This window comes from Ambystoma mexicanum, chromosome 4p (genome assembly GCF_040938575.1).
Source record: "Ambystoma mexicanum isolate Mex_15411 chromosome 4p, UKY_AmexF1_1, whole genome shotgun sequence".
Classification (NCBI taxonomy): Eukaryota; Metazoa; Chordata; class Amphibia; order Caudata; family Ambystomatidae; genus Ambystoma; species Ambystoma mexicanum.
Window position 1 is genome coordinate 308,469,168 of NC_090927.1, and position 20,412 is coordinate 308,489,579.

The following is a 20,412-nucleotide window of genomic DNA, read 5'->3' on the forward strand; positions in this document are numbered from 1 at the left end:
TATGGGTTGGGAGATGAAATGCAATTCTCTGTCAGCTAGGCCTTTATAAATGTCCAATTGAGCTTGTATTTTCAGTAGGTGTTCCCTCCCCTCATTGGCGGGTTGCTGGACTTCAAGATTGCGCAGCTCTCTCTCAACTTGGGTGAGTTCCTTTCTTATGTCCCTCAAGACACCATAGGATGTTCCCATCAGCTGTCCTCTCAGCCACACCTTGAACGACTCCCAGACCGATTGAAAGGATTGTACTGATCCCTTGTTACGCAGAAAGAATTCTTCGATTTCAATTCGGAGGGGTTCTACAACTGCTTCATCTCTCAGCATGTTAGGGGGCATGCGCCAGGTTCTGGTGGTATGAGTCACATTCCTTGCTGCCAGCCGTAAGAGGACCGGGGAATGGTCCGACAAAGTCCTCGGTAGGATTTCACAGAGCTCCACTTCAGCGATCAACCCCGGTGAGCATAACCAGTAATCAATTATTGAGCTGGAGCCATGGGCTCCGGAATAATATGTATACTCTCTCTCAAGTGGGTGAACTTTGCGGCATGCATCAACCAGTGGTAGAGCGGCCATCGCCTGCTGCAGAGTCAGCGCCTCTTTAGTAAGCTGCTTGGAAAGGCCCGTGGAGCAGTCAAGGCCCAAGTCAAATATGAGATTAAGATCTCCCCCCCACATTACTGTTGCGGTGCCAACAGGCGAAAGCAGCTCCACCATCCGAAGGTAAAATGCCGGATTGTCGAGATTTGGGCCATAGGTAGTCACAATAATAACCTCCTGGTTATTTAGTTGACCCCATAGGATCACATAGCACCCCTCGTCGTCTGTGATGGATTTAGTCACCTGAAAGCTAAGGCTTTTGTGCACAATTGTAAGTACTCCTCCAGCCATTGTGGAGTAGTTTGTGGCCACCTTCAAGGGTCCCCAGTTTAGTGCAAATGTATTGGTGATCTTTTTTGTGGCTTTGGTTTCTTGTCGGAGGAGAATGTCCACCTTGTGGCGGTTTGCATATGCCAGTATCTTTCCTGCCTTTATCGGGAGGGCCAGCCCTCTGATGTTCCAGTTAGCAATTTAACTCCTTGTCCCTTAGTTGCCATTTGATTCAATGTCTTAGGTCTCCCATGATTTGAGCTTTGTTGATCGTAACGCTGATTTATTGGTGTATCAAATGTCCATGTTTGTGATGTTATCCTCTCCTCCTCGATGTGAGTCAATTTGTTCACAACTGTATTCCATCTCACTTACTTTGCAGTGATGTGCCTTGTATGTTACAACTCGTGGGCGACAGGCCCCATAGTCTCCCCTCCCTCGCTATCGCCCCAACTGTACAGTGTAGAACCCAAACTCAACTTCAACTTCTGAGAAAGATAATCGGGTGGCCCTGGTTGGTAGGTTTGCCTTTGTCACTCAACCGACCAGACCATTCTGATGGCCGCTGCGTCATTATTATATGAATCCAGGTGACCGTACTTCAAGTGTTTGAATTGGACTTTGAGTTCTTGTCTCTCTGTGTTTGCGGGATATTCTGTTCAATGTACCTCATGGCATCCTCCGGGGATTCAAAGTACTGAGCCCTCCCTTCGTATTGAAGGTGTAATCGGGCAGGGAAGAGCATCGCGTATGGGATAGAACGAGCTCTGAGAGCTTTCTTGACCTGGTCTAAGGTGCGGCGTGCAGCCTGTACACCATTGGAAACGTCGGGATATATATGTATCTTATTGGAATCGTACAGTAACGTGCCCCTTTCTCTAGAGAGATGGAGGATCATGTCCCTGTCATGGTAATTAAGGAGCCGGGCGATGACAGTACGTGGCGGGGCACCAGGTTTAGGAGGAGCACTCAGAGCGCGATGGGCCCTTTCTATTAAGAATTGTTGTGAAATTTGGGCATCAGAGAAGACAGTGCGAATCACCTCCTCCATTGGGGTGTTTATTTGTCTTTCTGCCAACCCGATTATTCGTATATTATTGCAGTGTGACCTTGATTCAAGGTCATCACATTTCATTTGTTCTTGGGAAAGGCTCTTTTTGATGGACTCAATATCCTTGCCATGGGTCGTAGTCACGTCTTCTAATGCACTAATTCGAGACTCTGCCTCAGCCATTCGTGTGCTCACCCTGTGTAAGTCTGCCTTGATTGATGTCATCGTGGACCCCATGTCGGCCAACTTGGAATCTACTGTCTCAAAACCGGCCCGGAGGGCTGCCATATATGGGTCGGGCGTGCCTTCAGCCGGGCCTGGGGGCACCGGTTGGCTGGAATATAGGGTTTCATCGCTCCTGCCCCCCTGTGTTGTATTCGTAAATGCATCCATTGGCCCTTTTTTGTTGGTTCTATTGCCTCTGGTCATGCCTTCTGTAGTGGTATTGTGCTGGTTAGGACACAGCTATCGGGGAGTGCCTCAGTGAAGGGGGTATTAGGCCGTTAGTGATCAAATGTTGTGCCCGTGGCAATTAAGGTATTAGGTAGCCCTCCTGATGTAGTCTGGCATTAATTACAGGATGTAGACGAGCCAAGTCACCAGACCAACGCGACCCCTTCCACACAATGCAGTTCTCCTCAAAGGTGAATGTAGGCAGGCGAGCACCCCACCCGTCCGGTGACCTGTCTGATTTAGGATATGTGCAGGTGGGCCTCGATTCCAGGATGACCCGCACCCCTAACTGGTGGGGGGGTTTAATTAAAATGGGTATTGTGGTCAGGTAATAACGGATGCCGTGGTGATGCTTTTCATATGTGTTCAACCTACCTGGCAGCCCGCTTGTGGAAGATGGCGGGGGGAGGGCGCTGTTACGCTCACCTGGTATCCACAGGGACGCCACCCAGCCGGGTCACTCGCTGGTATGCTTCTCAGCTTTGCCCTGATGTGGTCTGAGGGGAAGGTTCTGCCTTGTGGTAGAATTAGGCGTGCTCTCCATCCTGCCTTCTTTGCAGGGGTGCGTTGTCTTTCATGGACGAGTGCGTTCCAGTTACTTCACTGACGCCGGCCCGTTTGATATTGTTCAGGTAGGTCTTATTGCTGTTCTTTAGTTTTGTTGCTATCCTGCATGCCTTTCTTTGTTTAAAATGTCTCTTTTTTCTCCCTTAGGTATGCGGAGCTTCAGCGTGGCGAACTGGCTTGGTTGAGCCCCGCTGGTAAATGATGGCGCATTAAGAGCGCTATGATGCGGTAATTAAGCGCTATGCGCAGCGCTGCGAAGTCTTGCCTTTTCTAACCTGTGTTTTCCTTCCTTGTAGGTTTCAGTGTTCTTCAGCGCGAGTGGAATGTCCGGAGTGGTGCCAGCCGAGAGGCAACCAGCCAGGTAAGCCTTTTGAGCAGTTCGTAATTTGTAAATGTCTCTACTGCTTTCTTTGATGTTGCCTCTATCTTCCTCTTTCAGGTCGTTCTGTCCGGGAGGCGTGCAGATTCGAGGAAGCTGTTCTCAGTAGCTGCAAGTGTTTAAAGATGAAGACTGCAGGTAAGATACTGCTGATAATGATGTTCCTTTTGTCTCCTTGCAGGTTCTGCTTCTCCGAGGTTCGAGGGAATAGCTGGGCACGGTGAGCGTCACGTTGCAAGCTGCAAAGTAACGCAAAGCGTGTTGTCTTGCTCGGGTGTGGTTTAAATAGCCCCAACAAAATAGTCCAGGTAAAGTAGTCCCTAGGCTACCACACCCAAAACACTAGACCGCATAGCTTGGTTCTTAGGAACCAAGCTATGTGGATGCCTCCATGTTGGCTGACAATACAATAAAGTAGTTCCTAAGCACATTGTTTTTCATGGTGTATGAGCCTGGTGCCATAGGCGCCAGGACTGGCCCCATGAGGGCTTTTGAAGAGGATGCCAGGCTCTAGAGGCCCGAATCCTGACTCCACCTGGCCAATAGGTTTGCCAGAGGGGGTTTTGGGTGAGGGTCGTGACAGCACTCCCCCGTAAGGCCCCTCCCATGGTGTTCCTTCTGTCTGGCCCAGATTTGGTTGGGAAGTTCGGTTGGAATTTCCTGATTAGACGTGGTGTGTAGATATTCTCACTGGGCTCACAGGATCTATCTTGTGGTCCAAATCCTTTCCAATCGACGAGATAATATAGCTTGGTCCTAGAGTATTTAGAGTCCAAGATATCTTTGACTTCGAATTCTGGTTCTCAGTCAACAAGTATGGGCTTAGGTGGTGTCCCAGTCCGTGTGCCGGGTTACATTGGTGTCAGGAGGGACACATGGAATGCCGGGTGGATGTGTAGATTAGGTGGTAAATCCAGTTTCACGGCTGCTGGGTTGATAATTGCCTTAATGGTATAGGGTCCTAAGAATCTGGGATGAAAGGTCCGGGTTCCCTTGATGGGTACAAATTTAGCGGCTAACCAAACTTTGTCTCGTACTTGATAAATAGGGGCCTTTTTCCGGTGTTGGTCGGCGAATCTCTTTTGTTTTTCTTTGGCATGAATAAGGTGTTCCTTTGCCCTTGTGAAAGCCTGAGTAATGGTTGTGTGTAGAGTCTTTACCGCTGGAATTTCCAAGCTGGCTGGAAGGTCTAGTTCAGAGGTACGTGGATGTCTGCCATAAAGGGTATAGGAGGGTGTTTGTTCCGTGCTTGAATGCAAAGAATTGTTATATGCATGTTCGGCTATCCATAGTAGGTCTTTCCAATTCCTTTGTTCGAGGTGCAGCATGCACCGTAAATATTGCATGAGTGTCTGATTGGATCTCTCGGTTTGGCCGTCCGTTTGGGGATGGTGACTGGTAGATAGCCGAACGTCGATCTGTGCCATTGCACAACATGTTTTCGAGAAGTTTGAAACAAACTGGCTGCCTCGATCAGAGACCAGAACCGAAGGGAAGCCATGTAGCTTAACCACGCCCTCCAGGAACACTTTGTAACGCTCACCTGGTTCCCACGGAGGCGCAGGTCTTGATCTGGCGAGGATACTGTCTTCAGTGTTAGGCGCAGGGTTCGTTTTGCTCCCGGACTGGGCCCCCTTCCCACCGACAGTTTAAGCTGAAGAGTGAGATGTCTGCAAGGGTAAACCAAGGTATTAGTGTTTGGAAGGTTCGGAAAGTTCCTAGCCCCTCTCGCCCTTTCTTTCCCCGTGGAACTGGGTTGATATTGCGCTTACCTTATATAGGTAAATGCCGGGCTCTCCATCCTGCGTCTTATGCAGGGGCGCTGGATCCAGTTGCTTCACTGGATGCGAGCTCTGCCTCTTGATAGCAGAGGATTTGCTGAGAGCGAAGACGCCGTTAATGCACGAGCGTGCCTTGTAAGTATTAAAGTTCCTTTTGCATTGTTCTCTTCTCTTTCAAAAGTCTTAAGTCTGTAAAGTCTATGTCTTTCCCTTTTCAGATGCTGTGACGATGAAGATTATCCTTCTAATGGCACGTAAGTAGAAAGACTGCACTAGCGCTGGAGAATGCTCCGTAATGTCTCTTTTGTCTTTGCAGGTGCTGAGGTGCAGCGCGAACAGATTGAAAGCGAGCATAACACAGGTAAGCAGTCTTGTAACTAAGCGTTACTAACCGATGTATCTTGCCTTGCAGGTGCCGGAATGCAGCGCAAGCTGAGTTGGAACGGGCGTAACACAGGTAAGCAGAACTTGTAGTTGAATATTACTGACCGATGTTCTCTCTCTTTGCAGATGTCCGATGCCGGAAGAGAAAGGCAGAAAAAGGCGCCTTGGATGCTGCCGTTGGATTAGGTAAGTAGATTCACTGCCTTTACTTTAGCCTAACCTGTGCCTTTGTTTTGCAGGAGCTGCAGAAGACTGAAGAAGACTGAAGATTGGATTCCAGCAGATTATTTCGTGTTCACAGGATCTGGAGCTGGAGGTTTCCTGGAGCTGACACGGTGAGCGTCCTGCTGCAGATGCAGAATAACGCGAAGCACGTGAAACCAATCGGGTGTGGTTTAAATAGCCTTCTGTAGTGCTTAGGCGTCTCCTTCCACGGCCCCACCCAGGTAAGAAAAGAGTTCCAGATTTCTAAAAGAGTTCCTGTGTTCTGCTTCCAGGGAGTGGCTCCTGCTCCACCCAGACAGAAAAAGTAGTTCCAGGCAGAGAAGGATCAGGAGACCAGTTAGCTGGTAAGTAAGCAGCATGGTCTGCTACAGGTAGGTCCACCAAGCACTCTTATCCAATATGAGCCCGGCGCTTCCTGTGCCGGGACCAGTCACCATCATGAGCCTGGCGCCACTGGCGCCAGGACAAGGTCCAGAGGGTCCCTATAGGGACTGGCAGGTTCCTGGGATCAGAGTCATGGGCCTGCTTCCAAGGTCGTGGGGCAAGTCCTGACCCCTTGGAAGCAGGGATCATGACAGCACCCCCCCTCAAGGCCCCTCCCAAGGTTGACTTCTCCGGAGGTCTTGGTTTGTTAGGAAATGTCCGATGAAATTTCTTGATTAGTCGGGGAGCGTGTACATGTTCTGCAGGTTCCCAAGATCTTTCTTGGGGGCCGTAGCCTTTCCAGTCAATCAGGTAGTGTAGTTTTGATTTGGAGATCTTGGAATCCAGGATATTTTTGATTTCAAACTCAAGTTCTCCGTCAACTAGGATAGGTTCAGGAGATTTAGTCAATCGGGTTTCTGGTTGAACAGGTTTTAGTAGTGAAACATGGAAGACTGGGTGCATTTTCATGCGAGGGGGTAAATCCAACTTGACCGCTACTGGATTTATTATGGCAGTAACAGAGTAGGGTCCCAGGTATCTTGGGTTAAAGGTGCGTGGTCCCTTTAGGGGTAAATATTTGGTGGATAACCAGACTTGATCTCCTATTTGGTATTGAGGGGCTTCCTTTCGATGTTGATCTGCTCCTTTCTTGTATTGTTCCTTGGCCCTTTGAAGGTGGGTAGTAGCTTCCTTGAAGGCTTGGGTGATGGTTGAATGTAGGTGGTCAACTGCTGGTGTTCCAAGATCCTGAGGTGGATCCAGGTTAGAGGTTCGAGGATGATTACCATACAAAAGAAAAAACGGGGTCTTTCCGGTTCCAGAGTGGACTGAGTTATTGTAAGCGTACTCGGCTATCCAAAGGATGTCCTTCCAAGTTCCTCCTGTCTGTTGCAGCATGCAGCATAGGTACTGTTCCAAAGTCTGATTGGTCCTTTCGGTCTGACCATCGGTTTGTGGGTGGTGACTGGTGGAAAGCCTCACATCAATTTGAGCTAACCGACAGCAACTCCGCCAGAAGTGGGAGATGAATTGACTTCCTCTGTCTGAGATTAAAACTGAAGGAAAGCCGTGCAACCGAACGATGTTTTCAAGAAATTCTCGAGCCAGGATTGCTGCTGAGGGTAACCCCTTTAGTGGGATGAAATGTGCCATTTTTGAAAATAAGTCTACAATTACCAGGATTGTATTGTATCCGGAACAGGGAGGTAAGTCGGTGATAAAGTCCATGGAAAGGGTATGCCAGGGATGAGGTGGAATTTCAAGTGGTTGTAAGAGGCCTGCTGGTTTTTCCTTAGGACTCTTGTTCTGGGCGCACACTCCACAGGACATGACAAAGTTTCTGATGTCTTTTCTCCAAGATGGCCACCAAAAGTGACGCTTGACCTTTTCCGAGGTCTTGGCCATACCCGGGTGTCCTTCCATTAAGGAGTCGTGATAACAAGAGATGACTTGAGTTTGTAAGCTGGTACAGGGTAGATAAAGTCGTTCCTTGAAGTATAATAAGTCGTTCTTTACTGTGAAGTCTTCCCCCTGAAGTTGCCATTTTTGTATGTCCGTTGGAGTTACAAGTTATTTAACCTGGGTTTCAATTTCTTCAATGGATTGCATGCTGATCAAACCCAGGATTCTTTGTTCAGGAATAATAGGTACGAGCTCGGGGTTAACCATGTGTTCCTCTACTCAGATTCGAGAGAGGGCATCCGCTTCACCATTCTTATTGCCTGGTCGGTAGGTGATTATAAAATCAAATTCGGCAAAAAATAATGCCCAGCGAAGTTGTCTGGAGGATTGAGCTTTGGCTGATTTAAGATACTGTAGATTACGATGGTCAGTAATGACAGTGACTGTGTGTCGGGCTCCTAAGAGATAATGCCGCCAGGCCTTAAAGGCGGACTTAATAGCCAACAGTTCCTTATCGGTAATGGTGTAATTGATTTCTGGGGCTGATAATTTGCGAGACCAAAACGCCACGGGGTGCAACTGGTTGGTTTCTGGATCTCTTTGTGAAAGCACTGCTCCCATAGCAAGGCTGGAGGCATCGGTCTCGACGATGTAAGGTAGTTCCGGGCGGGGATGTTTTAAAATCGGGGCGGAGGTAAATTTAGTCTTTAGCTCGTGAAAGGCTTGTTCTGCCTCGGTAGACCATTCAAAACGTTTGTTTTTTCTGAGGAGAGCTGTAATGGGTTGGACTACCCGAGAAAAGTCTGGAATAAACCTGCGATAGAAGTTGGCGAAGCCCAACATACTTTGAACCCCTTTTACAGATGATGGTGAGGGCCACTTGATTATTGCATTTACTTTCCTCGAGTCCATGTGAACTCCGTTAGGTGACAAAATAAATCCCAGAAATTCGACCTCAGTAACATGAAAGACGCACTTCTCTAATTTTGCAAAAAGTTTGTGTTTGCGGAGCCTCTCCAGTACTGCGGTTACATGTTTTCGGTGTTCTGCCTCAGAGGACGAATAAACCAGAATGTCGTCAATGTATACAACTACACACACATCAATGAGTTCACGGAGCACGTCATTCATAAAGAACTGGAATGCGGCCGGTGCGTTACACAACCCGAAGGGCATCACTTGATACTTGAACAGTCCATACTTGGTACGAAAGGCTGTCTTCCATTCATCGCCCTCCTTTATTCGCACCAAATGGTAGGCTCCTCTGAGGTCTAACTTAGTATATATGCAGGCGTTTTTGACTTGGTCAAGTAGTTCTGGGATCAATGGCAATGGATACCTGTTCTTAATTGTAATCTGGTTCAGGGCACGGTAGTCTATACACGTTCTTAAGTCTCCCTCCTTTTTTGGCACGAAGAACAGAGCTGAGGAGGCCGGGGACTTCGAAGGACGGATGAATCCGTTAGCCAGGTACTGGTCCAAATATTGCCTTAGGTGGAGATTTTCAGGTTCAGTAAGGGCATAAATCCGACTGCACGGAGGAGTGGATCCGGGAATCAGGTCTATCTGACAGTCATATGATCTGTGGGGAGGCAAAGAATTAGCTTGGTCTTTCCGAAAGACATCTTGGAATTCCTGGTATTCAGGAGGCAGTTGCGGACTCTCAGAAACAGTTGCAGCTAGTTTGGTGGAGAGCTGAGGGTAGCAGGTAGAAGCGCATTCTGGAAACCGGATTGTCTTTGCTCGCCAATCAATTTGAGGATTGTGTTTCTCCAACCAAGGAACTCCCAAGATGACTTGAAACTGAGGGGCCTTGATCACATCAAACACGATCTTCTCTTGATGCCCATTTTGGCTTACTAACGTTACTTCCATGGTGGTGTGAGTTACGGGTCTGGAAGCTATTTCCGTCCCATCCACGGTGGTAATGACGTCTTTCACCGTCTTTGGACAAAGAGATAGATTCATCCTGGTGGCCAGCTCACAGTCCAAGTAATTCCCGATTGCGCCACTATCAATGTATGCTTTAATGGCATGCATACGATTAGGTTGTTCAGGACTCACGAGGACCATGGGCATGATGAAATGTGAGGTCAAAGAACTGGTTTTAACGCTCGGCAAGCGGACCTCTACACTTGCCGGGCGAGGTCGTTTCCCGGCTCAGAATTCTCGGTACCTTTATCAGACGCCCCTACTATCTTCTTCTTGGGCTTCACTGGACAATCTCGAAGAAAGTGCCCTGAGTTTCCGCAATAGAGGCATAATTGCAGTTGTCTCCTCCTTTCCCTCTCCTTTTGGGTTAAAGGTCCTTTTACACCCCCTATTTGCATGGGTTCCACGGAATCAGTTCCTTTCGTAGAACTTTGCGGCCTTGAAAAAAGTCGGGTTTCAAATCTGGATCGATCGGCTTTCCGATTCTGTAGTCGATGATCCAATTGCACTACCAGATCGATATATTCGGAACAGTCTTGTGGAGGATTTACCACTTGAGAAAGAACGTCTTTTAATTCCCCACGCAGACCTCTGTAAAACAGTGTGATCCTCTTATCCTCCGGCCATCCGGTTTCCACCACTAGTCTGTTAAATGATGCAATATAAGTCAGAAGATCTTGATTGCCCTGTTGTAGTGAAAGAAGTTCATTGTCCAAGGCCTGTCCCTGATAGTGCCTTGCGAACAGTTTCTCCATACTGGCTTGGAAGTCCTGGAAGTTATAGAGAATGGGGTCATCTTGATACACTAAAGGAACAGACCAATCTGCGGCACTGCCACTGAGATAAGAGAGCACGAAGGCCACTTTAGCCTGGTCCGTTGGAAAAGCGGCGGGTCTGCACAAAAAGTGCAAGGGACATTGATTGAAGAACACAGCAAACCTTTTTGAATCACCTGAAAAGCGTTCGGGCGGAGCCAAAGGTATATTTCCTGGTAGATTGATTTGTACCGGATTCGAGGAAGCTGGAGGAGCGTGGCCCCCACTTGGGGTTGGTAGAGGAGTTTGTCCAGCTTGGGCTTGCAGCAATTGTCTAGCCAAATCGTCTGTTCGCTCTTTGGAGACCACTAACTCCCTCCTTAGGGCATTTGTTTCCTGACGTGCAGCGTGTACTTCCGCCCTCAACTCCCAGAGTAATTGGGCCAACTGGTCTGTGTCTGAGGTTTCCATTGCGCCTGGGCGGGAATTTTGTGGTAAGGCTTCGCGTTCTGTAACGCTCACCTGGTTCCCCAGGAGGCACAGGTCTTGATCTGGCGAGGATACTGTCTTCAGTGTTAGGCGCAGGGTTCGTTTTGCTCCCGGACTGGGCCCCCTTCCCACCGACAGTTTAAGCTGAAGAGTGAGTTGTCTGCAAGGGTAAACCAAGGTATTAGTGTTTGGAAGGTTCGGAAAGTTCCTAGCCCCTCTCGCCCTTTCTTTCCACGTGGAACTGGGTTGATATTGCGCTTACCTTATATAGGTAAATGCCGGGCTCTCCATCCTGCGTCTTATGCAGGGGCGCTGGATCCAGTTGCTTCACTGGATGCGAGCTCTGCCTCTTGATAGCAGAGGATTTGCTGAGAGCGAAGACGCCGTTAATGCACGAGCGTGCCTTGTAAGTATTAAAGTTCCTTTTGCATTGTTCTCTTCTCTTTCAAAAGTCTTAAGTCTGTAAAGTCTATGTCTTTCCCTTTTCAGATGCTGTGACGATGAAGATTATCCTTCTAATGGCACGTAAGTAGAAAGACTGCACTAGCGCTGGAGAATGCTCCGTAATGTCTCTTTTGTCTTTGCAGGTGCTGAGGTGCAGCGCGAACAGATTGAAAGCGAGCATAACACAGGTAAGCAGTCTTGTAACTAAGCGTTACTAACCGATGTATCTTGCCTTGCAGGTGCCGGAATGCAGCGCGAGCTGAGTTGGAACGGGCGTAACACAGGTAAGCAGAACTTGTAGTTGAATATTACTGACCGATGTTCTCTCTCTTTGCAGATGTCGGATGCCGGAAGAGAAAGGCAGAAAAAGGCGCCTTGGATGCTGCCGTTGGATTAGGTAAGTAGATTCACTGCCTTTACTTTAGCCTAACCTGTGCCTTTGTTTTGCAGGAGCTGCAGAAGACTGAAGAAGACTGAAGATTGGATTCCAGCAGGTTATTTCGTGTTCACAGGATCTGGAGCTGGAGGTTTCCTGGAGCTGACACGGTGAGCGTCCTGCTGCAGATGCAGAATAACGCGAAGCACGTGAAACCAATCGGGTGTGGTTTAAATAGCCTTCTGTAGTGCTTAGGCGTCTCCTTCCACGGCCCCACCCAGGTAAGAAAAGAGTTCCAGATTTCTAAAAGAGTTCCTGTGTTCTGCTTCCAGGGAGTGGCTCCTGCTCCACCCAGACAGAAAAAGTAGTTCCAGGCAGAGAAGGATCAGGAGACCAGTTAGCTGGTAAGTAAGCAGCATGGTCTGCTACAGGTAGGTCCACCAAGCACTCTTATCCAATATGAGCCCGGCGCTTCCTGTGCCGGGAGCAGTCACCATCATGAGCCTGGCGCCACTGGCGCCAGGACAAGGTCCAGAGGGTCCCTATAGGGACTGGCTGGTTCCTGGGATCAGAGTCATGGGCCTGCTTCCAAGGTTGTGGGGCAATTCCTGACCCCTTGGAAGCAGGGATCATGACACACTTTTGCTAAAGTGGCTGCGTCTGGGAGACTTTTGAGAGGAATAAAAATGGGCCATCTTCGAGAATAAGTCCACAACTACAAGGATGGTGTTGAACCCCTGGCTTGGAGGTAGATCAGTGATGAAGTCAAGGGAAAGAGTATGCCATGGAACTGAGGAATGTCCAATGGTTGTAGGAGACCAGATGGTTTTTGTTTCTGTGATTTATTTTGTGCGCAGACACCGCAGGACTGAATATACTGAATGATGTCCTTACGCCATGTAGGCCACCAAAAGTTCTCTTTCACCTTAGCTAGGGTTTTGGCGATCCCAGGATGCCCTTCGATCAGTGAATCATGATAGTTTGAAATAATATGCTGTTGTAATTCCTTCTTGGGTACATATAGGCGATCCGTAAAAAAGGGTAGATGGTCTTTGATGGTATATTGTTCTCCCTGAGTTTGCCATGCGAGGTAGGCATCAGGATTCATTGTCCGTTGGATTTCTTTTCGTAGTTCTGCTTGTGTTAAGGCTGTCGTGATACCCAAGAGTTTGTCTTCAGGTATAATAGGTACTGGGTCTTGAGTTGTATATACTATTTCATCTATGCCCATGCGAGATAAGGCATCCGCCTTTCCGTTTTTGACTCCTGGTCAAAATGTGATTACATAATCATATTCGGTGAAGAAAAGGGCCCACCGTAATTGGCGCGAGGACTGGGCCGTGGCTGTTTGGAGATACTGCAGGTTTCGGTGGTCTGTGATGACTGTAATGGTGTGTCTGGCCCCCAGAAGGTAGTGCCTCCAGGCATTAAAGGCGGATTTGATAGCAAGGAGTTCCTTGTCCGTGATGGCATAATTAATCTCTGGAGGTGAGAACTTTTTCGACCAGAAGGCCACAGGATGTAGCTGGCCGGTTTCCGGGTCTCTCTGTGAAAGGACAGCCCCCACTGCGAGACTGGACGCATCAGATTCAACGACATAAGGGAGTTCTGGACGAGGATGTTGCAGGACTGGAGTGGAGGTAAACCTTTGTTTAAGTTCCTGAAAGGCTTCTTCTGCTTCTTCAGTCCAAGCAAAATTTTTATTGTTTTTTTGTCATAGTACTGTGATTGGGTGTACAACCTGAGAGAAGTCTGGGAGGAACCGGCGGCAGAAGTTCGCAAAGCCCAGCATGCTTTGTACCCCTTTCAGAGACGTCGCCGAAGGCCATTTCAGAATAGCATCTACCTTGTGCACGTCCATTCTGATGCCTCCTGGAGTAAGGATAAAACCAAGAAATTCTACTTCGGTGACGTGAAAAAAGCATTTGTCAAGCTTTGCAAACAAACGATGTTGACGGAGCTTGGTGAGGACTGAACAAACGTGCTCGACATGATCTTGTTCCGAGGCTGAGTATCAGTGGTCGAAGTGTAAGAAAAGAAGTAGTGGAACTATGTTCCCTGCTGGCCGGCCCCGCTCCTCACAAACCCTATTGCCCTGCCCCTCCCACAAACAATACAAATCCCCAAACACATTTGCCTGCTGTTTAAGGGAATGTTCAGTGTAGTGCACTGAAAGTGCAAGTTTCAACTTCTTCCTACACTCTTATTTTAAAATGAAACCGTCCCGGAACAGTTTCTTTTTAAAATAAAAGTATAGGAGCTGTAAAACTTAATTAAAAAAAGTAGAGGAGCACCGCTCCCAACTGCTCCCGCTCACTTCGACCACTGCTGAGTATACTAAGATGTCATCTAGGTACACTAAGGCACACACATCAATTAACTCCCTTAAGACATCATTCATGAAACACTGGAATGCTGCAGGAGCGTTGCATAACCCGAAGGGCATGACTTGATAATCAAACAAGCTGTACTTAGTACGGAAGGCGGTTTTCCATTCATCTCCTTTTCTGACTCGGACGAGGTGGTACGCTCCTTGAAGATCCAATTTGGTATAAATCTGGGCATCTTTAACTTGGTCTAGCATCTCAGGGTTAAGTGGCAAGGGGTAGCGGTTCTTCACGGTGATCTGGTTCAATGCACGGTAGTCAATACAGGTTCTCAAGTCTCCTTCCTTTTTCGGTACAAAGAACAAAGGACTGGCTGCGGGGGACTTCGAAGGACAGATAAATCCGTTTGCAAGGTACTGGTCTAAATAGGATTTCAAATGAAGGATTTCTGGTTCTGTGAGAGCGTAGATCCTGCCGCACAGGATTTGTGCACCATGAACAAGGTCGATCTGACAGTCATAGGGCCTGTGCGGCGGCAATGGTCCTTTCAGAAAACATCCTGGAAATCATGGTATTCACTTGGCAAGGTATTAGTTGCTCCCAGAGTTGATACTGTCGCTCTGGGAGTCATGGGGAGACAGACGTCAGGTTTCTCCTCTTGGTAATAGCTGGCAGGGGAGCAGTCACTGGGGAAGGTTAATTTTCGTGCCTGCCAGTCTATCAAAGGGTTGTGAGCAACCAACCATAGCATTCCTAGTATTAGCCTGAACTGAGGTGCCTTGATGAGATTGAATGAAATAGACTCCCGATGTCCGTCCTGGCACAGCAAGGTTACCCTGGCTGTGCACTTTGTTACTGGTCCGGAAGCGATTTCTGTCCCATCCACGGTGGTTACCTTGTCCATAGTTGGCTTAGAACACAAAGGAAGCCCCATCTCTGCTGCCAGTTCTTGATCAATATAATTTCCAACTGCTCCGCTATCGATGTATGCTTCAACGGCGTACATTCTTGACAACTGTTGGTGGTTAATTAAGATCACTGGTATTGCAAAGTGCGAGGTCAGCAACTCTTTCTTCTCACTCGACAGATTGACCTCTACGTTTGTCGAGCTTGGTAGTTTTCCGATTCTTTAGTTTCATCCTTCTCTGTGGCCCAGACTGTTCTTCTTGGGGGTTTTACTGGACAGTCCTTCAGGAAATGCCCTGGTTTCCCACAACACAAACAAAGCTGTTGTTGTCTTCTTTTGTCCCGCTCTTGTTTTGTTAATGGAGGCCGTATCCCTCCAATCTGCATGGGTTCTACAGCATTTTCAGGTACACAGGGTGTGTTTTCCCTTGGTCGAATATACACGGTCCGAGGGTCCGTCTTAGACCGGTCTGCCTTTCGGTCCTGCAACCGGTGGTCTAGCTGCATGACCAGATTTATGAATTCTGCACAGTCTCTGGGTGGATCAACCACCTGGGCTAAGACGTCCTTTAATTCGCCTCATAAGCCTCGTTGGAATAATGTGGTTCTTTTGTTTTCTGGCCACCTAGCTTCGGCAACCAGTCTGTTGAAGGTAGCAATGTACGTTAACAAGTCCTGATTCCCCTGTCGGAGGGACAAGAGTTCATTGTCTACTGCTTGTTCCTGGGTATGGCGAGCAAAACGTTTTTCCATTTCTCTCTGGAACCCCCCAAAGTCATGTAATAGAGGATCGTCATGGGTTACCAACGGCACCGACCAATCTGCTGCACTACCATTCAGGTATGATAAGACAAAAGCTACCCGAGCTTGGTCGTTTGGAAATGCTCCAGGCCTCCAAAGAAAATGAAGGCGGCACTGATTGATGAATGCTGCATACTTCCGTGGGTCGCCTGAGAACCTTTCTGGTGGTGCCAGGGGCACTGTTCCGGGTAACGTGATCTGTACCGGAGTGGGTGGTATGGCGGGGTTTTGCATCGTTGGATTGCTTCAAGGTAGAGGCGTCTGTCCTGCCTGTGATTGCAAGTATTGCCTGCTAATCTGTTCAGTGCGTTCTTTGGTCACTATTAGGTCTCTCCGGAGGGCATTAGTCTCTTGTCGGGCAGAATGAACCTCAGCGCGAAGCTCTCCTAGTAATTGGGCCAATTGGTCCATTTCTGATGTCTCCATAGCGCCCAGGTGGATTTGTTATGTTAAGCTTCGCGTTCTGTTACGCTCACCTGCTATCCACAGGGACGCCACCCAGCCGGGTTACTCGCTGGTATGCTTCTCAGCTTTGCCCTGATGTGGTCTGCGGGGAAGGTTCTGCCTTGAGGTAGAATTAGGCGTGCTCTCCGTCCTGCCTTCTTTGCAGGGGCGCGTTGTCTTTCATGGGCGAGTGCGGTCCAGTTACTTCACTGACGCCGGCCCGTTTGATATTGTTCAGGTAGGTCTTATTGCTGTTCTTTAGTTTTGTTGCTATCCTGCATGCCTTTCTTTGTTTAAAATGTCTCCTTTTTCTCCCTTAGGTATGCGGAGCTTCAGCGCAGCGAACTGGCTTGGTTGAGCCCCACTGGTAAATGATGGCGCATTAAGAGCGCTATGATGTGGTAAGCGCTATGCACAGTGCTGCAAAGTCTTGCCTTTTCTAACCTGTGTTTTCCTTCCTTGTAGGTCGCAGTGTTCTTCAGCGCGAGTGGAATGTCCGGAGTGGTGCCAGCCGAGAGGCGACCAGCCAGGTAAGCCTTTTGAGCAGTTCGTAATTTGTAAATGTCTCTACTGCTTTCTTTAATGTTGCCTCTATGTTCCTCTTTCAGGTCGTGTTGTCCGGGAGGCGTGCAGATTCGAGGAAGCTGTTCTCAGTAGCTGCGAGTGTTTAAAGATGAAGACTGCAGGTAAGATGCTGCTGCTAATGATGTTCCTTTTGTCTCCTTGCAGGTTCTGCTTCTCCGAGGTTCGAGGGAATAGCTGGACACAGTGAGCGTTAGGTTGCAAGCTGCAAAGTAACGCGAAGCGTGTTGTCTTGCTCGGGTGTGGTTTAAATAGCCCCAACAAAATAGTTCAGGTAAAGTAGTCCCTAGGCTACCACACCCAAAACACTAGACCGCATAGCTTGGTTCTTATGAACCAAGCTATGTGGATGCCTCCATGTTTGCTGACAATACAATTAAGTAGCTTCCAAGCACATTGTTTTTCATGGTGTATGAGCCTGGTCCCATAGGCGCCAGGACTGGCCCCATGAGGGCTTTTGAAGAGGATGCCAGGCTCTAGAGGCCCGAGTCCTGACTCCACCTGGCCAATGGGTTTGCCAGAGGGGGTTTTGAGCGAGGGTCGTGACAGACGCACCCTGATCCCAGCAGGCCTGCCGCTCGCACACAGCGCACATGGCGGCCGCTGGGGAGGGGATATCTGCCCCACCCACAATCAGATGGCAGGCCGGGGACTGTCCCTCAGGCGCAAGCCACTCGACCCCCACCACACATGGCAGCTTCCAAGGGGTGGGCGCTGTCCTTGCCGGTTGTGCGATGTCCGATTTCCGGCCTCACTGATTTGTCCAGGTTAGTCTGGGCTAGCCAGGAAAATTCAGATTACTGTTAAAAGTAGTCGTGGGGGCCAAGGTCCAGTCTGCCTCAGGGGTAAAGCTGACAGCCAGTGAGGGATCTCCTCTCACTGCCGCAGGTCGACGCAGAGGGCCCGCAACGAGGACCCCACACCCTCGCGTTCACCCTGGGCCCCGGCGAGAGGAGGCGGCTCAATGCAGCGCTGGCCCACCAGATGGCCGCCGCTGGTGCACAGGATGTAGTCCTCCGAATATCCTGATGACTCTGGGGGGACTCTGCAGTCCGCAGCGGGCAACCACTACAGAGCCCCGGCTCCGTTCCACAACAGGGCGCACATATATTGGAACGGGAGATAGTATTCCCTGGCTCCCGCCGGACAGCACTCGTTCTGGAGAGGGAGGCTCAGATCGCCCCCACGCCCTCAGGAGAATCCGACTCCCCGCCGGCCCCATACGCTCCGACCCCACACCGCCCGCCTCACAACCAGCAGTCGATGGCAGCAACCGCTAGTGGGGAACCAGCGGGGCAGTCTCCTGTTCCCCCGCAGACACGCGGCCAGTTCTCGGAGGGGGAGGGGCGGAAAGTACAGCGCAGCCGTGGCTCTCATGCAGGGAGCCCGCGGCCTCCTCCAGATGGTATAGCTCCACAAATATCCAGGCATGGGCCGATCTGGATAAAGCGGCAGGGGCACCAAGGGTTTAGGCACACAGTCCAAGTTGAATTTAATGGTCTTACACCCAGAATTTGCAGGATTTCAGTTTGGATATTCTGTCCACGGCGCAGCTACTCGATCAGGCGGCCATTACCGCCGGCGTCCAACAGCGCCCCCAATATGGGTTTAATGTTGATTGGTTTGACAAACAAGACTCAGATAGACTGGCATTTTGGTGGAGCCAGTTTGGATATACTTTTGCACTGCAGCCTACATTTTGGTAAAGCCACCTGGAGTATGTTTGAGGGTACTGGCATAAATTGGCAGAACCAACGTGGACATATTGTCTTATAGTATCATTATTGGCATTATGCGCAAAGCAAACATGAGTATGTTCTTATATGCGAATACTGGCATATATTAGTGCAGCCAGTATGGAAATATATGGGTACAGCCAGCGTGAAAATCTTTATAAACGTGCACATATTGTGCATTTTGTGGGCAAAGGCATCATGAAAACCCTGTGCACGTGGGTGATTTGCATCTATTGGTTTTTTTTCCATGGGTTAGCCTACAAAACCAAATTGCAAGTGGTTTGTCTTTTTTTACCCAATTTTTGTAAGAAATGTGGTCTAAAATGCACCATTTTCACCCATTATTTAAAAGAATTCTTGGGGCAAGAATCCCCCAAACCCCCACTTCGGTGGTGTGGGATCGCTCACTATGCTCGGTCACTCTGGCATATCGCGACAAATACACCCCTCCAGTTGAAAACTTCACCAGCCGCCACTGCTGAATTATAAATGGTCGCAACATGAAGCGTCTTGAAGGAACTCATTTTCGGTTCAGAGCTGAGCTATGCAGATGCCTTGGGTATCAGCAATGTGCTCAATTTCAAAAACCTTTCATTTTCTCATTGATCAGGAAGAAGTCAACGGTATCAGCTGTTGAGATGCGTGGTGTGCGCCAAGGAATCGCTTCTTGCCAAGAACGTGGGGTTAAGAGTCTCATCATCCAGACTTGCAGACTTGCATTGTGGCATACCAGGCTTGTCAAAACATTGTCCGTGAACAGAGATGTGTGTGGCATCCAGAGATTTTTCCGTCAAGTGTTCTACAGTGATTTCCTTGAAACCCATAAAGAAGCCACAGCTCGCCATTGGAGCATGTAAAGGAGAAGGAAACCACTCAGAGAAAGGCAAAAACAACAAGTATGTCCTGATGTTTCCACGGAGACCAACACACCAGCAAGTGAAACAGCTGAGTCTCCAGTCGCAAAGCCTGATTCAAGCCAGACACAAGATAACACATGCCTACTCTCAGGGAGCTTCCACAGTCGAGACAAGTGATGGATACCTCTGGTTTCAAGAGTGCTTGGCAAAATAAGCCAATGCCCGTGTCCTTGCAGAAATCCGACATGCAAATATTGTTTCATTCAAAACTTTGCTTCCTAACACACATCAAAAGAACATTACCAGCAAACCCTGAGTTCAGAAAGCCTGAAATGTTGCGGAATCCGCCACTACTGGCGTCATAATCAGGGTCCACAACTGAAAATATACTGCATTATACCTCAAGGTACAAGTGTGTGCACACAGCATGCGTACGTATTGGAAGACCACCACTTGCAAATCACTGTGGGTAAAAGAGACACTCACATTTTGGTCAACCTAAGCGCAAGATCACACGTTCTAAAGCGCATTAGGTCAGAAAGTCAGGAGCCAAGTTATGCGGGTTGTTATTTCTAGCTATTGACAGTAAGGAGTTTGAATTAACCTAAACACCTCACATTGAATACATGCATTCATTCATGTATGCTTAGCTATTTCCAGTAACAGAATATTGTACTTATCCTGCATACCGCACTGCTAAATACATGTATTAATTTATGCTTGTGTTAGCCATAACGGCTAACTGCTTCAAAGTGTTGTGCATTTATTAATTTGGTTTTTCCTAGCGCCTACAATATGTTTCTAGGCGCTCATGTAATCACCAAGTACTTTATTTACGTATGCATGCAGTAATCATTACTCACCATTGCTAAAATGGGCATGCTTTAGTTATGCCACCAACATAGGCAGCCTATTTTGCAAATATAGCTCCTAGAGGTTTTTAATGATGGCTTCAAAGTGCTACAAATATATGATCTATGACAACTGTCTTGAGGGGGGTGACATGAACTCAGACTAATTTAAGATAGCTTTCCATATCTTATACAACCTGTAGCCATAAAAGGCGTTCTCTAAACATACGGCACACTTTAACATAGAATTTAATGATGCATATACTGTGTGCGACACTTGAGGAACAAGTGTTCATAAGCTCTGCAAGATGAGCCAAAGCCAGGAAATGGTGCTTTCCTGTTCTGGCAGATTGGCTAACCACAAATGTCAGCTAGCAGCCT